This window comes from Bacillus rossius, chromosome 16 (genome assembly GCF_032445375.1).
Source record: "Bacillus rossius redtenbacheri isolate Brsri chromosome 16, Brsri_v3, whole genome shotgun sequence".
In the NCBI taxonomy this organism is placed as follows: domain Eukaryota; kingdom Metazoa; phylum Arthropoda; class Insecta; order Phasmatodea; family Bacillidae; genus Bacillus; species Bacillus rossius.
The window spans coordinates 32,096,992-32,119,820 of record NC_086343.1 but is presented as its reverse complement, the minus strand read 5'-3'; the positions used below and the strand labels follow the sequence as shown (position 1 = coordinate 32,119,820).

Below are 22,829 nucleotides of genomic sequence, written 5' to 3'. Positions count from 1 at the left end.
CGTCTTCACCCAGATTAACGTAAGAATTCGATGTTGATGATGTCGAAGTGACTTCATCGTCATTATGCTTCCTTTTTAGGAGTCCATCATTTTTACAAAGTAGGAAAGATCTACTTGAATTCGGCTGGAATATATTCTCACTTTTCACATTAAGGATTCTTCCATTGTCTTCATTCTTCCGTAAATCATCAACCTCCTTCAATTTAAGTTCTTTGTCGAGATCGGAAGTACCAGGAAAATTATTGTCAAAATGCAGATCACTCTTCCTTAGTCTAGTAGATTCATCGTTGTCCTCTAGCTTGTACGCAGGCTTGGCGTTACAAGTTCTGCCATGTCTTTTTAAGCTCTCTCTCCGCGTAAACGACTTGCTACATCGAACACAACTTATCACATTGCGTAGTGGATTTTTAACACAGTCATTCTTCTCGTGTTGCCTTTTATTCTTTCTCAAGATAAACTCTTTGCTGCAAAACTTACACCTATGTTCTTTCAATACAGCGTCAGATCCCAAATCGGAATTCATATTAGTTACTGAGACAAATGCCAGATACCAATTGAGTGTTTTAAATTAGATACATTACTTAAATAGAATTTTTTTCATATTTCATCAGCGAGAATTAATATATCTCATGCAAAGGTACTTGATGCATGTAGTTCTGCTTTTCAACAACAGATGTCGCCACATGTTGCTTACAGGTTAATAATAGTTAGTTCTTTTATGCGGGATGCGGGATGCTCACTAACGATTGCAAAAGAAGGATGGCTTCGTTAGACTCCAAGGAGAAGGAAGTCCGTCCTTCCTGTTAGTGCTTCTTAGATTTCTCAGAGATTTTTATTTGACTGAGAAATGATATTTTTTTTTTTTTTTAATTTCCACATGATAAAAATATTACCAGTGTTGATTAAGTAGCAAAGATTTACTAATTAAATGTAACCTTAAATAAATTAACATGACTCATTAAGTAAAAAAATCCTTCATGCAGAGATCAGTAGTATAGGTTGGCCGGTCCTGAAACAGGATGCAGGATGTGGATTGTGATTGTCGATCCGCCATCTTGGATAGTGACGTCACGGCGGCCATCTTGGATGACCTTGACCTTGAATATGATCCTCAAAATTAGTCAAAATTAGGCAAAAATTGCCCAAAATTCCTCAAAAATCGCCAAAATTTCCATTTTTTACGTAAAAAATTCTGCCAAAAATCTCAAAAAATTCCACAAATTAAAAATTTCTCTTTTCGAGGGAAAAATTTCCCGTTTCGAGGGAAAATTTCCCGTTTTTAGTCCTTAAAAATCCCAGCGGCTGAAAATTCCTAAAACTGGCTTAAAACTCCTAAGAGTTAGCCGCTTATAAGCCATTTCTAGGAATAAGGATACCATGACCGACATTTTGAATTATGACGTCACCGTTGCAGTTTCTGTTACGCCCGCCATCTAGAAAATTCACAATTTTTATGTTAGAAAATCGGGAAAAATTTTAAAAATCATTAAAAAATTATTTGATCGAATAAATAATAAAAATCTTAAAAACCACTGTTGCAGTTATCGTTACGGTCGCCATATTGGAATATATAAATGTTGCATATTTCATTACACCCGCCATCTTGGTTGAGTACCATGTCATTCTTACACTTTATCTTACGACCACCATATTGGATCCTATTAATGTTGCAATTATCGTTATGGTCCCCATCTTGAAATTTAGATGCCATCTTGGAAATCCATAATTTTTATGTTAGAAAATCGGGAAAAATACCAAAATTCATCAAAAAATTAACTTAATAGAATTATGATTGATTATATCGATTCCTGTCCTTGGTTCGAAACCGGTGAGGGCAAAAAATTAAAAAAATATCAGATCCTTCCTCCACAGAAGCCACCTACAGACTGACCTTCCACCACCAATAACAAGGTATTTACCATCAGCTGGTATGACGTCATGTCCGCCATCTTGTCTTCGTACGCAGAAGACCACCATCTTGTTGTAGTCTGCTAGAGTGTGCTGGCGACATGTTAGTATAATGTTCTGTTCACCATACCTTTAACCTTGAACTTTGACCTAGACCTTGAACTTTGACCTTGAACTTTGACCTTGACCTTGAACTTTGACCTTGACCTTGATCTTTGACTTTGACCTTGATGAACATCATGGATCCGTCATTGTATGTTCAGTACATGCTACCAGGAGCTACCACAGGCTAGCGGTCATTGCCATCATCATGTTTTCGTCTGCTGGAGGACACCATCTTGTGTGTACTCGTCTTACCATCATGCTGATTTTATTATAACCTGCTACAGTGCAGTAATCATTTATTACTGAGGTGCCCGCCATCTTGAAATTTGGCCGCCATCTTGAAATTATGTAATTATTTAGCTAGAAATGCGGGGAAAATTCCAAAAGTCACCGAAGAAATCAATTATTAATTTTGAAATTGAATCGATGGATTCCTGTCCACGGTTAGATTCCTGACCAGTGACAGTTGTAACTAAATATTAAATAATTTTTAGATTCTGTTTTCCATTACCTTTCACAGAGTTTATTAATCATTCGCTCTACGAAAATCAACTCAAGTCAATATTCCTCACCAACGAATTAATACAGTACCGCTATGCATTACATGAAAGTCTAATTTTTCAATAATCTGAATAACCTATAAGCCGTTCATGTACAAACACACACATATAGATCAATTGTCTTTAGTCCATGAGACCGAGTCATGTCATTATCAGACGTATAGGCTAGAAATTTCAGGACCGCATTACCTTCGTCGTTATCTTATTATATTCAATTAATCCATCGTGACATTTTTTATAAATACTAAAAGACTAAGTGTCCTTGAAAATATTTTAGTAACACCAAGAGGTTTAAAACTAGTAAATATTCAACCACTACATTTTGTACTACGCGCAATCAACAAATGGGAAGCACCGACAACGTAAAGGCAGCACCGACATCAAAAAGGCAACTCCATTGGAAGCACCGACAACGAAAAGGTAGCACCGCCAACGAAAAGGCAGCTCATTTATCATTGGCTCCAATAGTCATTGGCTCCAATATTCATTGACTACAATATTCATTGGCTCCAATATTCATTGGCTCCAATATTCATTGGCTCCAATATTCATTTGCTCCAATATTCATTGGCTCCAATATTTATTGGCTCCAATATTCATTGGCTCCAATATTCATTGGCTCCAATATTCATTGGCTCCAATATTCATTAGCCCCAATATTTATGGGCTCCAATATTCATTGGCACCAATATTCATTGGCTACAATATTCATGGGCTCCAATATCAATTGGCTCCAATTGCTCCAAATGCTCCAACAGGCTCCAAAAGGCTCCAACAGTCTTTTGGTTCCTATAGACATTGGCTCCAATATTCATTGGCTCCAAAATTTATTGGTTCCAAAATTCATTGGCTCCAATATTCATTGGCTCCAATACTAATTGGCTCCAAAATTCATTGGCTCTAATATTCATTCGCTCCAATATTCATTGTTCCATTATTCATCGACTCCAATATTCATTGGCTCCAATATTCATTGGCTTCAATATTTATTGACTCCAATATTCATTGGCTCCAATAATCATTGGCTCCAATATTCTTTGGCTCCAATATTCATTGGCTCCAATATTCATTGGCTACAATATTCATGGGCTCCAATATCAATTGGCTCCGATTGCTCCAAATGCTCCAACAAGCTCCAAAAGGCTCCATCAGTCTTTTGGCTCCTATAGTCATTGGCTCCAATATTCATTGACTCCAATGTTCATTGGCTCCAATATTCATTGGCTCCGATATTCATTGGCTCCAATATTCATTGACTCCAATAGTCATCGACTCCAAAATTCATTGGCTCCAATATTCATTGGCTCCATCAGTTATTGACAACATCAGTCTTTTGGTTCCAAAAGTCTTTTCTAAAGTCTCCATCAGTCTTTTGGCTCCAACAGTCTGTTGGTTACTATAGTCATTGGCTCCAATATTCATTGGCTACGATATTCATTGGCTCCAATATTCATTAACTCCAATAGTCATCGACTCCAAAATTCATTGGCTCCAATATTCATTGGCTCCATCAGTCATTGACAACATCAGTCTTTTGGTTCCAAAAGTCTTTTCAAAAGACTCCATCAGTCTTTTGGCTCCAACAGTCTGTTGGTTCCTATAGTCATTGGCTCCAATAGTCATTGGCTCCAAGAGTCATTGGCTCCAATAGTCATTGACTCCAATATTCATTGGCTCCAATAGTCATTGGCTAGAATATTCATTGGCTCCAATATTCATTGGCTACAATATTCATTGGCTTTATTATTAATGGGCTGCAATTGCTTCAAATGCTCCAACAGTCATTGGCTCCAATAGTCATTGGCTACAATATTCGTTGACTCCAATATTCATTGCCTCCAATATTCATTGACTCCATTATTCATCGGCTCCAATATTCATCGGCTCCAATATTCATCGGCTCCAATATTCATTGGCTCCAATATTCATTGGCTCCATCAGTCATTGATACCTACAGTCATTGACACCAACAGTCTTTTGGTTCCAAAAGTCTTTTGGCTCCAAATATATTTTGCCTAGAATTCTTCGAGTCTAAGAGACTATGAGACTACATTACTACGAGTCTAAAATGATCTAGCTGGTTACGAGTTATACATGACTTGTGAGGCTACAGAGCTACGAAGCTTCTAGTACACAAGTTTACGTGACTGCGAGGATACAGGACTACAAGTCTGCATGAGTACTTGACTACGAAGCTACTCGTCTACAAGGCTCCAGTTGCCGCATCTGTCTTCGAAGGAATTTTCTCTTTTGCTCCAACTGCTCCATCAGCATTATGTTATAAGATTACAAGGCTGCTTGCTTACGTAGCTTCAAGTCTACGAGACTACGACTCATGTGGTTACGAGTCTAATCGATTGCGAGTCTTCAAGGTTACGTGATAGCGAAACTATAGGACTACGAAGCTTCAAGTCTACGAGGCTACTTGGATTCGTAGCTACAATTCTACGTTGTCCCAAGACATATTGTCTACGCGACTACGAGCCATGTGGTTACGAGACTACGTGACTACGAATCTTCAAGTTTACGAGACTGCGAGGCTACAGAGCTACGAATCCTCTAGAAAACGAATTTACGTGACTGCAAGGATAGAGGTCTACAAGTCTGCATGTTTACTTGTCTACGAAGCTACTCGTCTACAAGGCTCCAATTGACGCATCTGTCTTCGTCGGAATTTTCTCTTTTGCTCCAACTGCACCACCAGCATTATGTTATAAGATTACAAGGCTACTTGCTTAGGTAGCTTCAAGTCTGCGAGACTCCAATGCATCATGACTACGAGACTACGACCCATGAGGTTACGAGACTATGCGATAACAAGTCTTCAAGGTTACGCGATCGCGAGGCTATAGGACTACGAAGCTTCCAGAACGCATGCTTACGAGACTGCATGACTAATTGGCCGCGTGGCTTCGAATCTTCATGTCTCTAACTGACTACAATAGCACTATTCAGTGGTGAGAGTTAATTTATCTTTTGCAAAGGTACTTGCTGCAAGTAGTTCCGCTTTTCAATATCAGATGACGTCACGTGTTGCTTGCAGGTAAATAATATTTATTTCTTTTATGCAGGATGCGGGAATGCTCACTATCGATCGCATAAGAAGGATAGCTACAATAGTCTCCAAGGAGAAGGAAGTTCGTCCTTCCTGCTAGTGCTTCTCAGATTTCTCAGGGTCGCCATCTTGGATTGCGACATCACGGCGGTCATCTTGGACGAGTGTGACCTTGAACTTTGACCGAAACCACAGGAATGATCGTAAGCACACGGATTAACCATCAAAATATTAACAAGAATAATCGGAAGCACACGGAGAAAACCACCATTATATTTTCAAAAATAATCAGAAGCACACGGAAAAAAACGACACAAGTTTTCTTTTATATCATAAAATTTCAGGGGAAAAAATATTAAAAAATAAAAATAAATTAATAAAAAATTAAAAATAAAATAAAGAATTACATAAATATATTCTGCTAGCTTGTGAACTTCTCATTGTTGAAAAAAGATAGAGTTCTAGTACAAGCCAGAATTTAATGTAATTTTTGGAGCATTTGGAGCAATTGGAGCCAATTAATAATGAAGCCAATGAATATTGGAGCCAATGACTATTGGAGCCAATGAATATTGGAGCCAATGAATATTGGAGCCAATGACTATTGGAGCCAATGAATATTGGAGCCAATGACTATTGGAGTCAATGACTATTGGAGCCAATGACTATTGGAGCCAATGACTATTGGAGCCAATGACTATAGGAACCAAAAGACTGTTGGAGCCAAAAGACTGATGGAGTCTTTTGAAAAGACTTTTGGAACCAAAAGACTGATGTTGTCAATAACTGATGGAGCCAATAAATATTGGAGCCAATGAATTTTGGAGTCGATGACTATTGGAGTCAATGAATATTGGAGCCAATGAATATCGGAGCCAATGAATATTTAAGCCAAAGAACATTGGAGTCAATGAATATTGGAGCCAATGACTATAGGAGCCAAAAGACTGATGGAGCCTTTTGGAGCCTGTTGGAGCATTTGGAGCAATTGGAGCCAATTGATATTGGAGCCCATGAATATTGGAGCCAATGAATATTGGAGCCAATGAATATTGGAGCCAATGAATATTGGAGCCAATGAATATTGGAGCCAATGAATATTGGAGCCAATGAATATTGGAGCCAATGAATATTGGAGCCAATGAATATTGGAGCCAATGAATATTGGAGCCAAATGAATATTGGAGCCAAATGAATATTGGAGCCAAATGAATATTGGAGCCAATGAATATTGGAGCCAATGAATATTGGAGCCAATGAATATTGGAGTCAATGAATATTGAAGCCAATGAATATTGGAGCCAATGAATATTGGAGCCGATGAATATTGGAACAATGAATATTGGAGCGAATGATTATTGGAGCCAATGAATTTTGGAGCCAATGAATTTTGGAGCCAATAAATATTGGAGCCAATGAATATTGGAGCCAATGAATTTTGGAGCCAATAAATATTGGAGCCAATGAATATTGGAGCCAATGTCTATAGGAACCAAAAGACTGTTGGAGCCTTTTGGAGCCTGTTGGAGCATTTGGAGCAATAGGAGCCAATTGATATTGGAGCCCATGAATATTAGAGCTAATGAATATTGGAGCCAATGAATATTGGAGTCAATGAATATTGGAGCCAATGAATATTGGAGCCAATGAATATTGGAGCCAATGAATATTGGAGCCAATGCATATTGAAGCCAATGAATATTGGAGCCAATGAATATTGGAGCCAATGAATATTGGAGCCAATGAATATTGGAGACAATGAATATTGGAGCCAATGAATATTGGAGCCAATGAATATTGGAGCCAATGAATATTGGAGCCATTGAATATTGTAGTCAATGAATATTGGAGCCAATGACAATTGGAGCCAATGATAAATGAGCTGCCTTTTCGTTGGCGGTGCTACCTTTTCATTTTCGGTGCTTCCAATTGAGTTGCCTTTTCGATGGCGGTGCTGCCTTTTACTTGTCGGTGCTTCCAAATGAGCTGCCTTTTTGTTGGCGGTGCTGCCTTTTCGATGTCGGTGCTGCCTTTACGTTGTCGGTGCTTCCCTTTTGTTAATTGCGCGTAGTACAAAATGTAGTGATTGAATATTTACTAGTTTTAAACCTCTTGGTGTTACAAAAATATTTTTCAAGGACACTTAGTCCTTTAGTATGTATAAAAAATGTCACGATGGATTAATTGAATATAATAAGATAACGACGAAGGTCATGCGGTCCTGAAATTTCTAGCCTATACGTCTGATAATGACATGACTCGGTCTCATGGACTGAAGACAATTGATCTATATGTGTGGCTTTGTATATGAACGGCTTATAGGTTATTCAGATTATTGAAAAATTAGACTTTCATGTAATGCATAGCGGTACTGTATTAATTCGTTGGTGAGGAATATTGACTTGAGTTGATTTTCGTAGAGCGAATGATTAATAAACTCTGTGAAAGGTAATGGAAAACAGAATCTAAAATTTATTTAATATTTAGTTACAACTGTCACTGGTCAGGAATCGAACCGTGGACAGGAATCCATCGATTCAATTTCAAAATTAATAATTGATTTCTTCGGTGACTTTTGGAATTTTCCCCGCATTTCTAGCTAAATAATTACATGATTTCAAGATGGCGGCCAAATTTCAAGATGGCGGGCACCTCAGTAATAAATGATTACTGCACTGTAGCAGGTTATAATAAAATCAGCATGATGGTAAGACGAGTACACACAAGATGGTGTCCTCCAGCAGACGAAAACATGATGATGGCAATGACCGCTAGCCTGTGGTAGCTCCTGGTAGCATGTACTGAACATACAATGACGGATCCATGATGTTCATCAAGGTCAAAGTCAAAGATCAAGGTCAAGGTCATAGTTCAAGGTCAAGGTCAAAGTTCAAGGTTATAGGTATGGTGAACAGAACATTATACTAACATGTCACCAGTACACTCTAGCAGACTACAACAAGATGGTGGTCTTCTGCGTACGAAGACAAGATGGCGGACATGACATCATACCAGCTGATGGTAAATACCTTGTTATTGGTGGTGGTAGGTCAGTCTGTATGTGGCTTCTGTGGAGGAAGGATCTGATGTTTTTTAAATTTTTTGACCTCACCGGTTTCGAACCAAGGACAGGAATCGATATAATCAATCATAATTCTATTAAGTTAATTTTTTGATGAATTTTGGTATTTTTCCCGATTTTCTAACATAAAAATTATGGATTTCCAAGATGGCATCTAAATTTCAAGATGGGGACCATAACGATAATTGCAACATTAATAGGATCCAATATGGTGGTCGTAACATAAAGTGTAAGAATGACATGGTACTCAACCAAGATGGCGGGTGTAACGAAATATGCAACATTTATATATTCCAATATGGCGACCGTAACGATAACTGCAACAGTGGTTTTTAAGATTTTTATTATTTATTCGATCAAATAATTTTTTAATGATTTTTAAAATTATTCCCGATTTTCTAACATAAAAATTGTGGATTTTCTAGATGGCGGGCGTAACGGAAACTGCAACGGTGACGTCATAATGTCGGTCATGGTATCCTTATTCCTAGAAATGGCTTATAAGCGGCTAACTCTTTGGAGTTTTAAGCCAGTTTTAGGAATTTTCAGTCGCTGGGATTTTTAAGGACTATAAACGGGAAATTTTCCCTCGAAACGGGAAATTTTTCCCTCGAAAAGAGAAATTTTTAATTTGTGGAATTTTTTGAGATTTTTTGGCAGAATTTTTTACCTAAAAAATGGAAATTTTGGAGATGTTTTGAGGAATTTTGGGCAATTTTTGCCCAATTTTGACTAATTTTGAGGATCAAATTCAAGGTCAAGGTCAAAGTTCAAGGTCAAGGTCATCCAAGATGGCCGCCGTAACGTCACTATCCAATATGGCGGACCGACAATCACAATCCACATCCTGCATCCTGTTTCAGGACCGGCCAACCTATACTACTGAGATCAATTGCTCATCTGTAACCAGAAGCACTTGCTGAAACCATCAAAATATTGACAAGAATATTCGAGAGCACACGGAGAAATCCACCATAATATTGTCAAGAATAATCGAGAACACACGGAGGAAACCACCATAATATTGTCAAGAATAATCGGAAGCACACGGAGAAATGTTCTGCTAGCTTGTGAAGCAAAGATAGAGTTCTAGTCCAAGTCAGAATCAGTTTTTGAATTTTTTGTGATTTTTTTATTAATTTTTTATTATTTTTTTCTCTGTAATTATGTGATAACAAAGAAAACTTGTGGCGGTTTTCTCCGTGTGCTTTCTATTATTCTTGTCAATATTATTGTGGTTTTCTCCTTGTGCTCCTGATTATACTTGACAATATTTTGATGGTTTTCTGCAAGTGCTTCTGGTTACAGATAAGCAATTGATCTCTGCATGAAGGATTTTTTACTTAATGAGTCATGTTAATTTATTTAAGGTTACATATAATTAGTGAATCTCTGCTACTTAATCAACACATGTAATATTTTTTTCATGTGGAAATTATAGAAAAAATATCATTTCTCAGTCAAATAATAATCTCTGAGAAATCTAAGAAGCACAAACAGGAAGGACGGACTTCCTTCTCCTTGGAGTCTAGCGAAGCCATCCTTCTTTTGCGATCGTTAGTGAGCATCCCGCATCCCGCATAAAAGAACTAAATATTATTTACCTGTAAGCAACATGTGGCGACATCTGTTGTTGAAAAGCAGAACTACATGCATAAAGTACCTTTGCATGAGATATATTAATTCTCGCTGATGAAATATGAAAAAAATTCTATTTAAGTAATGTATCTAATTTAAAACACTCAATTAGTATCTGGCATTTGTCTCAGTAACTAATATGAATTCCGATTTGGGATCTGACGCTGTATTGAAAGAATATAGGTGTAAGTTTTGCAGCAAAGAGTTTATCTTGAGAAAGAATAAAAGGCAACACGAGAAGAATGACTGTGTTAAAAATCCACTACGCAATGTGATAAGTTGTGTTCGATGTAGCAAGTCGTTTACGCGGAGAGAGAGCTTAAAAATACATGGCAGAACTTGTAACGCCAAGCCTGCGTACAAGCTAGAGGACAACGATGAATCTACTAGACTAAGGAAGAGTGATCTGCATTACGACAATAATTTTCCTGGCTCTTCCGATCTCGACAAAGAACTTAAATTGAAGGAGGTTGATGATTTACGGAAGAATGAAGACAATGGAAGAATCCTTAACGTGAAAAGTGAGAATATATTCCAGCCGAATTCAAGTAGATCTTTCCTACTTTGTAAAAATGATGGACTCCTAAAAAGGAAGCATGATGACGATGAAGTCACTTCGACATCATCAACATCGAATTCTTACGGTAATCTGGGTGAAGACGATGCCTTCAACGGTGATTGTTACAGTGACTCTGAGGCTGTTGACAAAGACATAGACTGTCATGAAGCACCTAACGCTGACAAGATCGAAGAATGTGGCGTTGTCCTGAGACCGAAACGATGGAAACGACGTGATATATTAAATACATTTGATCAAGCTTGTGATGATAACTGTCTCAAAAATGAAAGTTACCCTGAAGTTGGTGGTAAAAAGGAAGACACCAGAGATAATAATAGTTATTATAAACGTGCAAGGAAGATGGTGGTAGAAGAGAATGATTACACATCATGGAAAGATCCAAACATATTGGTTGACCGGCTGAGACTTCTGCATGGTTCGCTTTGTGCAGGAAACTATTCGTGCATCAAAGAAATATCCTTCTTACTCAAAGAACTGAGGGAAGCTGGCTACATACAATAATGGCTTGTTTTACTTGCATTTGTATAATGTAAAGAAATAAAATAAATAATTTTAATTATAAAAATTTAATGTTTTTATTTGTTGTATTCTGATTTCTAACTAAGACTTAGTTCTCGTAACTTGTGCTTCCTTTTTTCCTTTTTTTTTGTTGATGGTGCTTCCAAAATGTGCTTCCTTTTTGATTATGGTGCTTCCAAATGTGCTGACTTTTTGTTGATGGTGCTTCCAAATGTGATTCCTTTTTTGATGGTGCTTCCAAATGTGCTGCCTTTTTGTTGATGGTTCTTCCAAAATGTGCGTCCTTTTTGATTATGGTGCTTCCAAATGTGCTGCCTTTTTGTTGATGGTGCTTGCAAAATGTGTGTCCTTTTTGATTATGGTGCTTACAAATGTGCTGCCTTTTGTTGATGGTGCTTCCAAATGTGCTTTCTTTTTGTTAATGGTGTTTCCAAATGTGCTGCCTTTTTGTTGATGGTGCTTCCGAATGTGCTTCCTTTTTGTTAATGGTGCTGCCTTTTTGATTCTGGTGCTTCCAATTGTGCTTCCTTTTCGTTGTCGGTGCTTCCAAATGTGCTACCTTTTCATTGTCGGTGCTTCCAAATGTGCTGCCTTTTCGTTGTCGGTGCTTCCAAATGTGCTGCCTTTTCGTTGTCGGTGCTTCCAATTGTGCTTCCTTTTTTGATGGTGATTCCAATTTTGTTTCCTTTTTTTTTTTTAATGGTGCTTCCAAATGTGCTGTCTTTTCGTTGACGGTACTTCCAAATGTGCGTACTTTTCGTTGTCGGTGCTTCCAAATGTGCTGCCTTTACGTTGATGGTCCTTCTATTCTTTAATGTTGTTTTGACTCTAGTATTATTGTAAATGGTTCTTGATTTGACTAGCGTATTATTCCATACGGTGCATGTATATAAGCGAGTCCTAGACAGCAGGACGCTCAGTTTGTTACTGATGTCGACGGTGTAAGGATCACCTAGTTTGTTTAATCTGGCGCATAAATCGCGTAATTACATGTTCTTGCGAACACGATGGCATCTTTAACCGACTTTAACGTCGAACTCGGAGGTTGTACCATCGTCTACAGGAACCTTGACGACAGCTACGACGGAGAAGGTGCAGATCCCGTTGGCAACGACGATGTCAACATTGGAGGAGATTTCAACATATGTGATACCACCATCATCCGAAGTTTCATCATCAGCAATGGATACTTCAACTAGTGAAGAGCGTACATTGCGTCAGTGCAAATACTGTGACGCATCATTTACTATCACCTCAAATGCTCGCAGACATGAAAGAAGCAGTAGTTCTAATAATGTTAAGAGAATACAATTTCAGTGCAATAAGTGAAATAAACTAATTTCACGTCTTGATAGCTTACATCTTCATTATAAAAATGCTCCGAGAAGTATAATGAACATGGTTATTGTTTTGACTCATGTGTTGTACCAGCAAATGAGAATATATAAGTGGAACCCTGGTGATATGAACTTCAGTCCGTCTCTGGCTGCGTTGATAAATGGATCGGATATACATTTAAAATAATGTAAAAGGCTTAGTCCGTACAATAAGAAGACTGTTTGAATCGAGGAATCCACAAGACTTTAGTAATTTGTCTGTGTTTTTTTTTTTGCTTGTAGTAGTGTATTATTTATGTAATATTTTTTTTTAAAAAGAACTTGCGGTGTTTTTATTTCTCAAACCTGTCGCTTTTGTGGTATTTTTTAAAATTAAAGTTGTTTTGTATCGGCCAGGGATCGAACCAAGGACCTTATTCGATCTAATCAATCATTACATTTACTGACAGTTTAATTAATATATTTTGAACATTGTTAATTAAAATTATTATTTTTTCCATACAATTAAATGTTTTGCATCATCCAGGGATCGAACCAAGGAAGGGAATCGATCGAATCAATAAGTGTATTTATTGCTAATTTTTTTAATGAATTTTGGAACTTTTCCCGAATTTCTAGCTAAATAATTACGGATTTTCATGATGGCGGCCAAATGACAAGATGGCGGGTGTCACAGTTTTAAATGATTACTGCACTTTAGCGGGTTAGTATAAAATTATCCTGATGGAAATGTACTCTATAATACGAGTACACACACACAAGATGGTGTACTCCAGCAGGTGGTAGCTCCTGGTAGCATGTACTGAACATAAAATGTCGGATCCATGATGGTCGACAAGGACAAAGTCAAATTTCAAGGTCAAGTTCAAATTTCAATGTCAAGGTTAAATTTCAAGGTCAAGGTCTATGTTCAAGGTAAAGGTCAAATTTCAAGGTCAAGGTCAAAGTCAAAGTTCAAGGTCAAAGTTCAAGGTCAATGTCAAAGTTCAAGGTTAAGTTAAAATTTCAAGGTCAAGGTCAAAGTTTAATGTCTACAGTTAAGGACAATGGTATGGTGACCAGATAATTATACTAACATGGTATCAGCACACTCTAGCAGACGAAAACAAGATGGTGATCTACAGCGGGTGATTTCAAGATGGCGGCCGTCACGAAAAAGTGTAACGGTGGTTTTAAGGATTTTTTTAAATATTTAATTAGGTTGATTAATTTTTTTAATGATTTTTAAATTTTTCCTGAATCTTTAGCATTAAAATTACGGATTTTAAAGATGGCGGACATGACGTCATGCTCACTGGTGATATATATTCTTTGACATAAGTGGTGGGAGTCAGTCTGCCTGCAGCCACCACGAGGGAAGGATCGGTCGCCATTTTTTTTGCCCTCACCGGGTTCGAACCGAGGACTCCGTACTCTGTGTCGTAAATGTTTGTTTTTTAAATATTTTTTATTAAATTTTTATTCATTGAATTTTTTTATAAATTTTAAATTTTTTTACATTAAAATCGGATAATAAATAAAAAAAGTTAAAGATGGCGACCGTAACGAAAATTGCAGCGGTGACATCATAATTCGAAATGGCGGAAAACACAATGCCGGAATGTTCGAGAAAACAAAATGACGTCATCCAAAATGGAGTATCTAAGATGGCGGATCCAAAATGTCCGCCGTGATCTACTTGTCCCGTTACGCTATGTCCAGTTACGCTGTGTCCCGTTACGCTCATCCAAGATGGCTGCCGTGACGTCACAATCAGATATGTGGCTCGGCTCTCGGCTCCACACCCTGAACCCTGTCCCAGTTCCGGCCAAACTATACTACTCCATTCGTTTCCTTCTTTTCCTATCATCGTCCTATCCTTAACAGAATAACACAGATTGGAGGAAGTTAAATAGCAAACATGTATAAAAGTTATAGTTAAAAAATCCTGTTCTTTAAAGTAATAAACATATTTGAATTAATGAGTGCAAATAAAAGTAAATTTATCAATTAAATTGTACATTTTATTACACTCCTTGTTTGTATCCATACAAAAAGTTAAAATTAAATAAAAAATGATTCAGTTTTATTCATAAAATTATGCAATCATTTCATCAATGTTTTGTTATGACTTTGTCACGTTAAACTATCGTCCGTAAACCGACTTTACAGAAAAACCACTTTTCCTACGAGAAACATCTCAGCCCTCGCTGTACGGAAAATTTCGGCGGGAGTAATTTTTCACGAACGGGACGGAAGTCGATCGGGACGGAAATGTGTAAACACGGTTCTCCCGTCCGATGCACTCCCAGATATGGCGGACCCCTACGTGATTCATCCGTATATATTGCTTTAGTGAACATGGCATAATGACACCGCGCTTAGTTATTAAAAAATATAAAAAACTTTATAATTGTGCAACTATCATTTAATACGTTGTTTTTTATTTATAGTCATTAAAATAAATAGCGACCAGTAACAAAAGTCATTTTTTTATCCTGGCATTACAATTTTGACAACCCTTATTTAACATTGATATTCATCATACTGTAGAGATACAAATTGTTTTTAAGCTACAGTATGTATATTCGACGTCATGAAAACATAATGCGTGGTCAAAATTTCAAATTTTAAATTTTAACTATGAATGAGCTCAATAAATTTGAGATTTGTTTGCAGGAAGTATTTACAGATTTATTTTAGTCGTTTAAGCAAAACAAACATGCTAACACATACTTATTATTATATTATGTGATTTAAAATGTTTCAGATACTATTTTAGTAGTTCCATAGAATTAAAACTTTTTTCGTGTGTACCTAGGGTAAACACTTCTTTTTTTGTATAATGTACAAAAATGTTTGAATAGGTAACATTTGTATAACTCAGGGACATGCTAGCTATTTATTTTGTTTGGGTTGGTTGGAGAGGGGGGATTTGCGTCAAGAAATGTAGTAAAAAACACAATTTCCGTGTATTTATCACGCTTGGCATTATTTTTTTTTAAAAAAGTAAATATGTAGTTGAGCGATATATGTTAAAAAAATTTTTTTATCCGAAAATACTTTTATTCTATGCTCTTTAACTTCCTCTTTTCATTAAACCCGGCGGAGATAAGAAATTCCAAATTCTTTAGGATATATCAAATTTTTTAATTTTCATCACAATACTTGTGCATTCATGCGCGGCGTTTAGAATTTTGTTTCTTGTTTACGAGTATGAAATTTTTTTTCTTGCACCCGCCTCTAACTTAGGTGAGTTTTTAACGTTTCAAATTTTAATGTTTTATTTGTTATTTGGATATTGTTGCACAAGTAATAAGTAAAAAAAATTACGTGAGTTCCTACTGTTCATCCTTTGTCAAGGTTTGTTAGGTCAGGTCAGTTACATTATAAATACTTTGAAACTAAACAACCATTAAAATTAATTCATATTATTTTTAATGTCCGCTTAGTTTGAAAGTATTTATAATGTAACTGACCTGACCTAATCAACTATTTTAATTAATTAGGCATTCACGAACACACGGGAAAATAAAAAATGGCGACGATCAAATGATTGCACAGGTCTTGTATTGCAAAATAAGAACGGCGATATCTCCTAAATTATTTGTAATTTATCTCCGCCGGGTTTTATGAAAAGAGGAAGTTAAAAAAACATAGAATAAAAGTATTTTCGGAATTTAGAAATTTTTTTTAACACATATCGCTAAACTACATATTTACCAAAAAAAATCTAAGTTAAATTTCGTGTTCCGAGTTTCGTATTTTAAGTTCATTTTCAACATGAGGAACACACGAATGTTCTCGTTACCGAGGTTAGATGTTACTCATCACGGCGAGTAATGAAAGACTTGCGCACATTTTTTTTCTCGTTGTGAAAGTAAAATGTATGTTAGGTTAGGTCTGTTACATAAATGAAATTCTCGCAAAAAAAAATTCGATCTTATTCGGTTCGGGAGGGAAAGTCATTCGCACGTCTAGGTGATAGTGACTTAAATGAAATTTTGGTTAGGTTAAGTGTCGTTTAAATACTTTAGAACATAGATTTTTTTCCCGTAACCAGAGTTGAACCAAGTTTATTTGTAGGAGGGGTGCGGTTTAACAAGGACCTAAGTGCGTCTCAGGCCGTAGCCTTGTCATGCTGGTATAATCCATTCAGTAAGAGGGTCGCATGCATCGAGTGATATGGTCGAGGATGTGTGGGTGTATGTGTGTGGGGTGGGGTTGGTTTGTTGTCTATGTGTGTATATATATATAGACCGGAAAAATTCACGGATTCATTTCGCGATATGCTGAACTGCAAATAATTGTACCTTTATGCAACTCCTGCTCTATTGGTTCACTGTTAACCTGGAGGACTGCGCGCCAACTATAGACCCTCAGTAAAAGCAGTATAGAATCCACGAGTCTCCCAATTGAGACGCCTCACAAGTCAGCAGCCAATGAACAGGTGACGTTTCCCCGAGTGTGGACAGGATCGTGAAGTCTATCCTGGAGGTCATTGAATACGCGAAATTTTCTGGTCCACACACATATATATATATATATATATATATATATATATATATATATATATATATATATATATACTATATAACCATGTAAAAACAAATGTGTTGTTAAGGCAAACAAATTTTACTCTCGGTGAAGTAAGACAAGCATCACGAGGAAAATGAACCTGAAAATACATATTTTCGGAAATATGTATCTTTTGTTTGCCGTTTGAACCCCGTTTAATTGAACCATAAACGTGCACATACTGGATAGTATTATGTATATTGGATTATATTCGAAGTTAGAAACCACAGCTAAAAAGCTAAGTAGTTTTGAACATACACGAATGTGTGGAATCTACAATAATGCGTCATATGATGTTATAATTAAAATATTTGAAGTAAAACATATTTACAGCCGATACTAAACTAATCGATATGAATTTTAACAAATAATGAAAATCAATCGATATGCTGAATGTTAGATCTAAATAATAAATTTATATTATTTATTAAATAGTAATGTAATAATTTATAATGAAAATAAATTATATATACGGAAACATTAACGAATTTATAAAAATACTCCTGAAAAGTTTAAAAATACAATTTATTTCACTAATATTGACAATTATTTTTTAGTTAGAGGGACCAGTATTCAACATCAATCACTAAAAAAATATGATTTAAAAACACATTTTTAATTTTTATTTGTGTGTAGCTCTTTTAACATCCTGGTGCGCGCGCATCGGAATAATTCACTCTCATCATTTCTTTTTCATAACGCACCTGAAGAAGTATAACTTCAAAAAAATTGTACAGGTCAGAGAGTTGCGTTAAGTGAAACGATAAGGAATAGAGTGGTGTAGATAACTGCATTGATATTCGGGGCAATGCTTGTCCCATTTCACTCCTATGGCCAGGGACATACCATAATATGGCGAATTAATATTAATAGGATTATTAAAAGTAATAACTTAATTAAAATGGAGGGGGATATAAAAAAAGCCTCCCCTTTTCCGAAATATATTTTTCTTCCAACGAAAGGCAAACAATTTTAAGTAAAAAGCAGGCAAAGAGAAAAAGAGCTCCCCCCCACAGAAATGAAATGCCGCGCACGCTCTTGTCTATGGTGACACCGAACAATTAACTTTGTGGCTGCGGTTGCAATGAAGTCTCTTAACATGACCACGAGACTGAAATTTCAGGCTTATATAAATTTGTAAACACATATCTCGTACACAACCTGCAATGGCACTGTACTGACATTAACACTAAAGCTACTTCGAATCGCAAAATTTATGTTCGTTGCCATATTTCAGAATGCAGGTTGCATGCAGTACAGATGGGAGCAGCAATGCTGTGTTTGTGGTGGCTGACGTGAAACTGCAAACAATCTGCGAAGCTTCGCTTCTCATGTGCTTGCAAGCAGGTGGGCGGGTTTCATTTTTATACATTTCACAATTATTGTGAACTATTTCAAAAAATGAAAATTTTAACTTTCCGGTACCGGGAATCGAAACCGAGCCTCCTGAGTGAAAGCCAGGTATCCTAGCCACTAGACCATACCGGATATGATACAATAAATTACGATTATTTAAAATAATAAGTTGAAAACACAGATTTATAAAACAATACTGTTACGTAATGATTTCTGTGTGATTTAAATTCAATGAATAATAATATTTATTATTTATAATTTAGATTTAATAGATGTGTTCGCTTTTATTTACAAGTTAACTTTTTAGCTTTTGGTATACATTTAGTAGGACTAATTTCTTGAATTAGTCACTTTCGTAAACATGAAGGTACATACCAAATGCCAAATGTCACTTTACGATGGTGAAACTACCCTGGAATATATCTGGTAAACTAAAATAGTCATAGTAAAGGATAATCTCAAGTTTTAAAATACCTAAGAAAGCTGACATTACAATGATTATAATACATATTCTCCCAGAAAAATTTAAATGGGCCTGGTAGCAAATAATAATATAATATAACATAATATTAATGTTAGATCAGCTCAATAAGGTTAAGGTTTGTTCGTGGTAAGTATTTACTGACTATTTCAGTCGTTTAAGCAAAAAATATTTATATCATATATGCCCATTTAATGTTATAGTATGTTTTTAAATGTTTCAGGTTAATATTTTAGTAATTCCAGAGAAGTTTAACTTCTGACATGTGTAGGAACTTTAAAGTATTAACTGTTTAGCGAAATTTAACAACATTGACAGTGTTTTAATTAAATTCTCGTTTGAAAGTTTCTTTTTCGACATGAACAACATGAGAACACGTGAATTTGCTCGTTATCGAGGTTTAGATGTTTGCTCATCATTGACGGCTGCTGAAAGACTCGATGACTATATTTTTGAAGTGAAACTTCTAATGCGACTTCCAACAAGGTTACGTTAAACGTTTAATGCTACCATGGAGGGGGTATGAAAGCACTGTTGCGTTAAACGTGGTATTCTTGCTATGCAGCGAAGTAAACAGTGTGAGCGTCGTGAAATTAGCTGAAATACGTACTTATTGTTCTATTTTTTGTTCTATTTTAATTTATAATATTCATTATTTCATTTACTTGTTTTTTTAGTTTGATTTTATACAATTTGATTTCACTAAAAATCAATTTCTACCCCTTCCTATTTTCATTTCCACATTACGAAGTTTCATTTCTTCCGCTTGGAGGGACTCCATGCACTATTTTTTTTTTTTACTGAGCACATCGACACTCTACACTGTTCGAACATCCGATTCTGACGTCACAGTCACAGGTGGCGCGTGACGTAATACGGAGAGAGAGACACTGCGCGGAGTGGTTCGAATGTAATTGTTGAGATCAGGGAAAATTTGCAAAGTATGCCTGATGAACAGATAAAATTTCCCTGTTCAATTTAGAGAATTGTAGTCAAAATAAAGAGGGAATAAATAAATGCATTAATATTATTAATATTAATATTATTATTATTATTAATATTATTATTATAGTAGCGACTGGTAGCGACAGTAGCGCTGCTGGCTATTTGTTCGCCCCGGGGCGCGCCAGCTGCCAGGGTGGGGCAGGCGGTGGAGGAAGGAGTGTTGTCTTGTTCTGGCTGCGGGCAACCAGAGAGATACCGCATGGAGGTAGTGTGTCCCCCACAATGGACCCGCAGCATCCTCGGACGCTCGCACGAGACGTCTCCGGATAAGCAAACACACACACCCTCTTCTCTCCCCCTCACCACCTGGCAGACGTGCGCACGGAGAAACAACGTCTCTTGTCTTTCTCTCGCCGGGAATGTTCACCCCTGGCCTGTCAGCCCGCACGGTGCCGGTGAAGATTGCGTCCGTCCTTCTTTGGAGCTTTTTTTGGAGAAGTCTCTCGCGAGTGACACCTATGCAATTATGCTCTTATTCGACATGGCGATGTGCCCACAGGACAGTCGAGAGGATTTATGGACCCTTTAAATACTGATCTTAGCCACCTGTCATCTGAAATGAATCATAACTAGAGACTCTAAAAATGCACGGGTTCATTTCGTGTTATGCTAAAATTTAAATAATTATACCTTAGTACAGCGTCTGTCATTGGTTCACTGTTAATCTGGAGGACTGAGGGCCAATTAGAGACCCTCACTCATAGAAGTGTCGAATCACAGGCCACCAAGTCGAAACGACTCAAAAGTCAGCAGCCAATGAACAGTTGGCATTTGCCCGACTGTGTAGAGGATATTGGAATCTATCCTGGAGGTCATTGAAACCGCGAATTTTCCGGGTCTCTAATAATAACTAGGGGCAGGCATTTTTCGAGAAAAAAAAACTGAACGCCTATTAGACTGCAACAAGGTATACCCGCACCACAGGTTTCTTCCTTGTTATTAGCTGCCGTCTGCGAGAGAAGTCGTTCCCTTATTTGACTGGGACACTCAGGACGTGTTTGCTTCCGCACTGAATTACTGTGATTGGTGTTGTAACAGTAAACACGTACCTGAAAGAAACTCACCCAATCACGAAACAAATAAGCGAATTGGATTTTCAACTAATTTCTTGACACGAATCTCACGTTTATTCTTTTTGACGTGACAACGTCTAATAAATAGATGAACGCCAGCTGCACGCACGAATAACTGTCCCGTAACGCACATTGTGCCACTACGATGTGTCCCGTTACGCTCATTGTACGCTTGCACCGCATCTCTCTTCCACTCGATTGGAACAACCATCGATTTGACTTTTCAATCATGTTTTCGTCGTTTGAATTATTAATATTATGTAATTTAACGATCGTCCACCGATTTTAAGCACAATCTTTACGGTTATTTAAAAGTAATGTTAAATTTTCAAATACGTTTTTGTACGAACAATGGTGTTTTACAGTTACACATAATAATTCAAATTACACCCAGGATATTTTGCACATCTTTTAAAAAAAATATTGTAACACATTATAAATAAGTTTGGTGTATTTGGGATGCTTATTTGTCATAAAATCGTATTATAAAAACGAAATAATATCATTCCCCTACGGTGCTGTCTTCTACGGTGACGGACGCGAACCGAACGAATCGCGCTCTTTTTACCCGCTTTGGCGGCAACCAGGCACTCGTTAATACATATTTGCCTTTGTTTATCACGAGGGGCGTTATTATTAATGAATTATATATCAAATTTCGTGCCCGGGGCCACAATTGCATATCATTTTGCGCACTGGAAGACATAAAAACGTAAAATATTCTCGACGAATTTTAATCTCGGCCCCAGCGCACCACGAGCGTCTGGGTTGGAGATTAAAGCCGAAATGCTTTCTTAAACTTACTAATACTTATTTTATTAACTGCAAGGACATTTATATTTAATTCTACGTTTAATTTCATGAGCAAACTTCGTCGTTAAATGTGTAATTGCGAAAAAGCGTAAAAATTCTCGACGAACTTGAAGTTAAATAGCAAACATGTATAAAAGTAATGGTTAAAATAATCTCTTTGTTAAAGTAATAAATATATTTGAATTAATGTGTGCAAATAAAAGTGAATTTATCAATTAAATTGTATATTTAATTGAACTCCTTCTTTGTATCCATACAAAATTGTGATAATTCAATAAAAATTATTCAATTTTATTAATAACAGTATGCAATCATTTCATCAATGTTTTGTTATGACGTTGCCACGTTAAACTATCGTCCGTAAACCGACTTTACAGACAACCAATTTTTTTTTGCAACGACCGCTAGAATTCGCTGCCGGACAAGCTACGTCGACCATTGACTCAGTTCATCAGGAAACGGAAATTTCAAACTACATAATAAAAACGGCTGAGATAAAAGCGGTTAAGACTTGATAAAATATCAAACCTCTGTCTTAGAACTGATTATCGACAAATATTGTTAAAATTTTTAAACAGTTAATACCATAAAGTTTCCGTTTTTTCAGCTCCGGTTCGCACCATTCGCTAAAGATGGCAGCAGCGTGGTTACGCATTTCCGTTCACATGCGACTTCTGTTGTCTGCACGAAATGACTCCCGCCAAGTGCCGTATACGTAGGGCCATGCATATTTCGCGAAAAGATTCCGATAATAGTTATA

General features: G+C 36.7%; 1 protein-coding gene and 1 non-coding gene across 2 annotated transcripts in view; both read right to left on the bottom strand.

Moving 5' to 3' along the window:
- The window catches only part of LOC134539792 (nitric oxide synthase, salivary gland), a 239,806-nt gene that overhangs the window by 126,460 nt on the left and 90,517 nt on the right, over positions 1–22,829 (bottom strand). The gene's annotated exons all lie outside the window — the stretch shown is intronic.
- On the bottom strand, positions 18,758–18,829 carry Trnae-uuc (transfer RNA glutamic acid (anticodon UUC)). The gene has a single exon. It is a non-coding gene; the product is annotated as a tRNA-Glu (tRNA).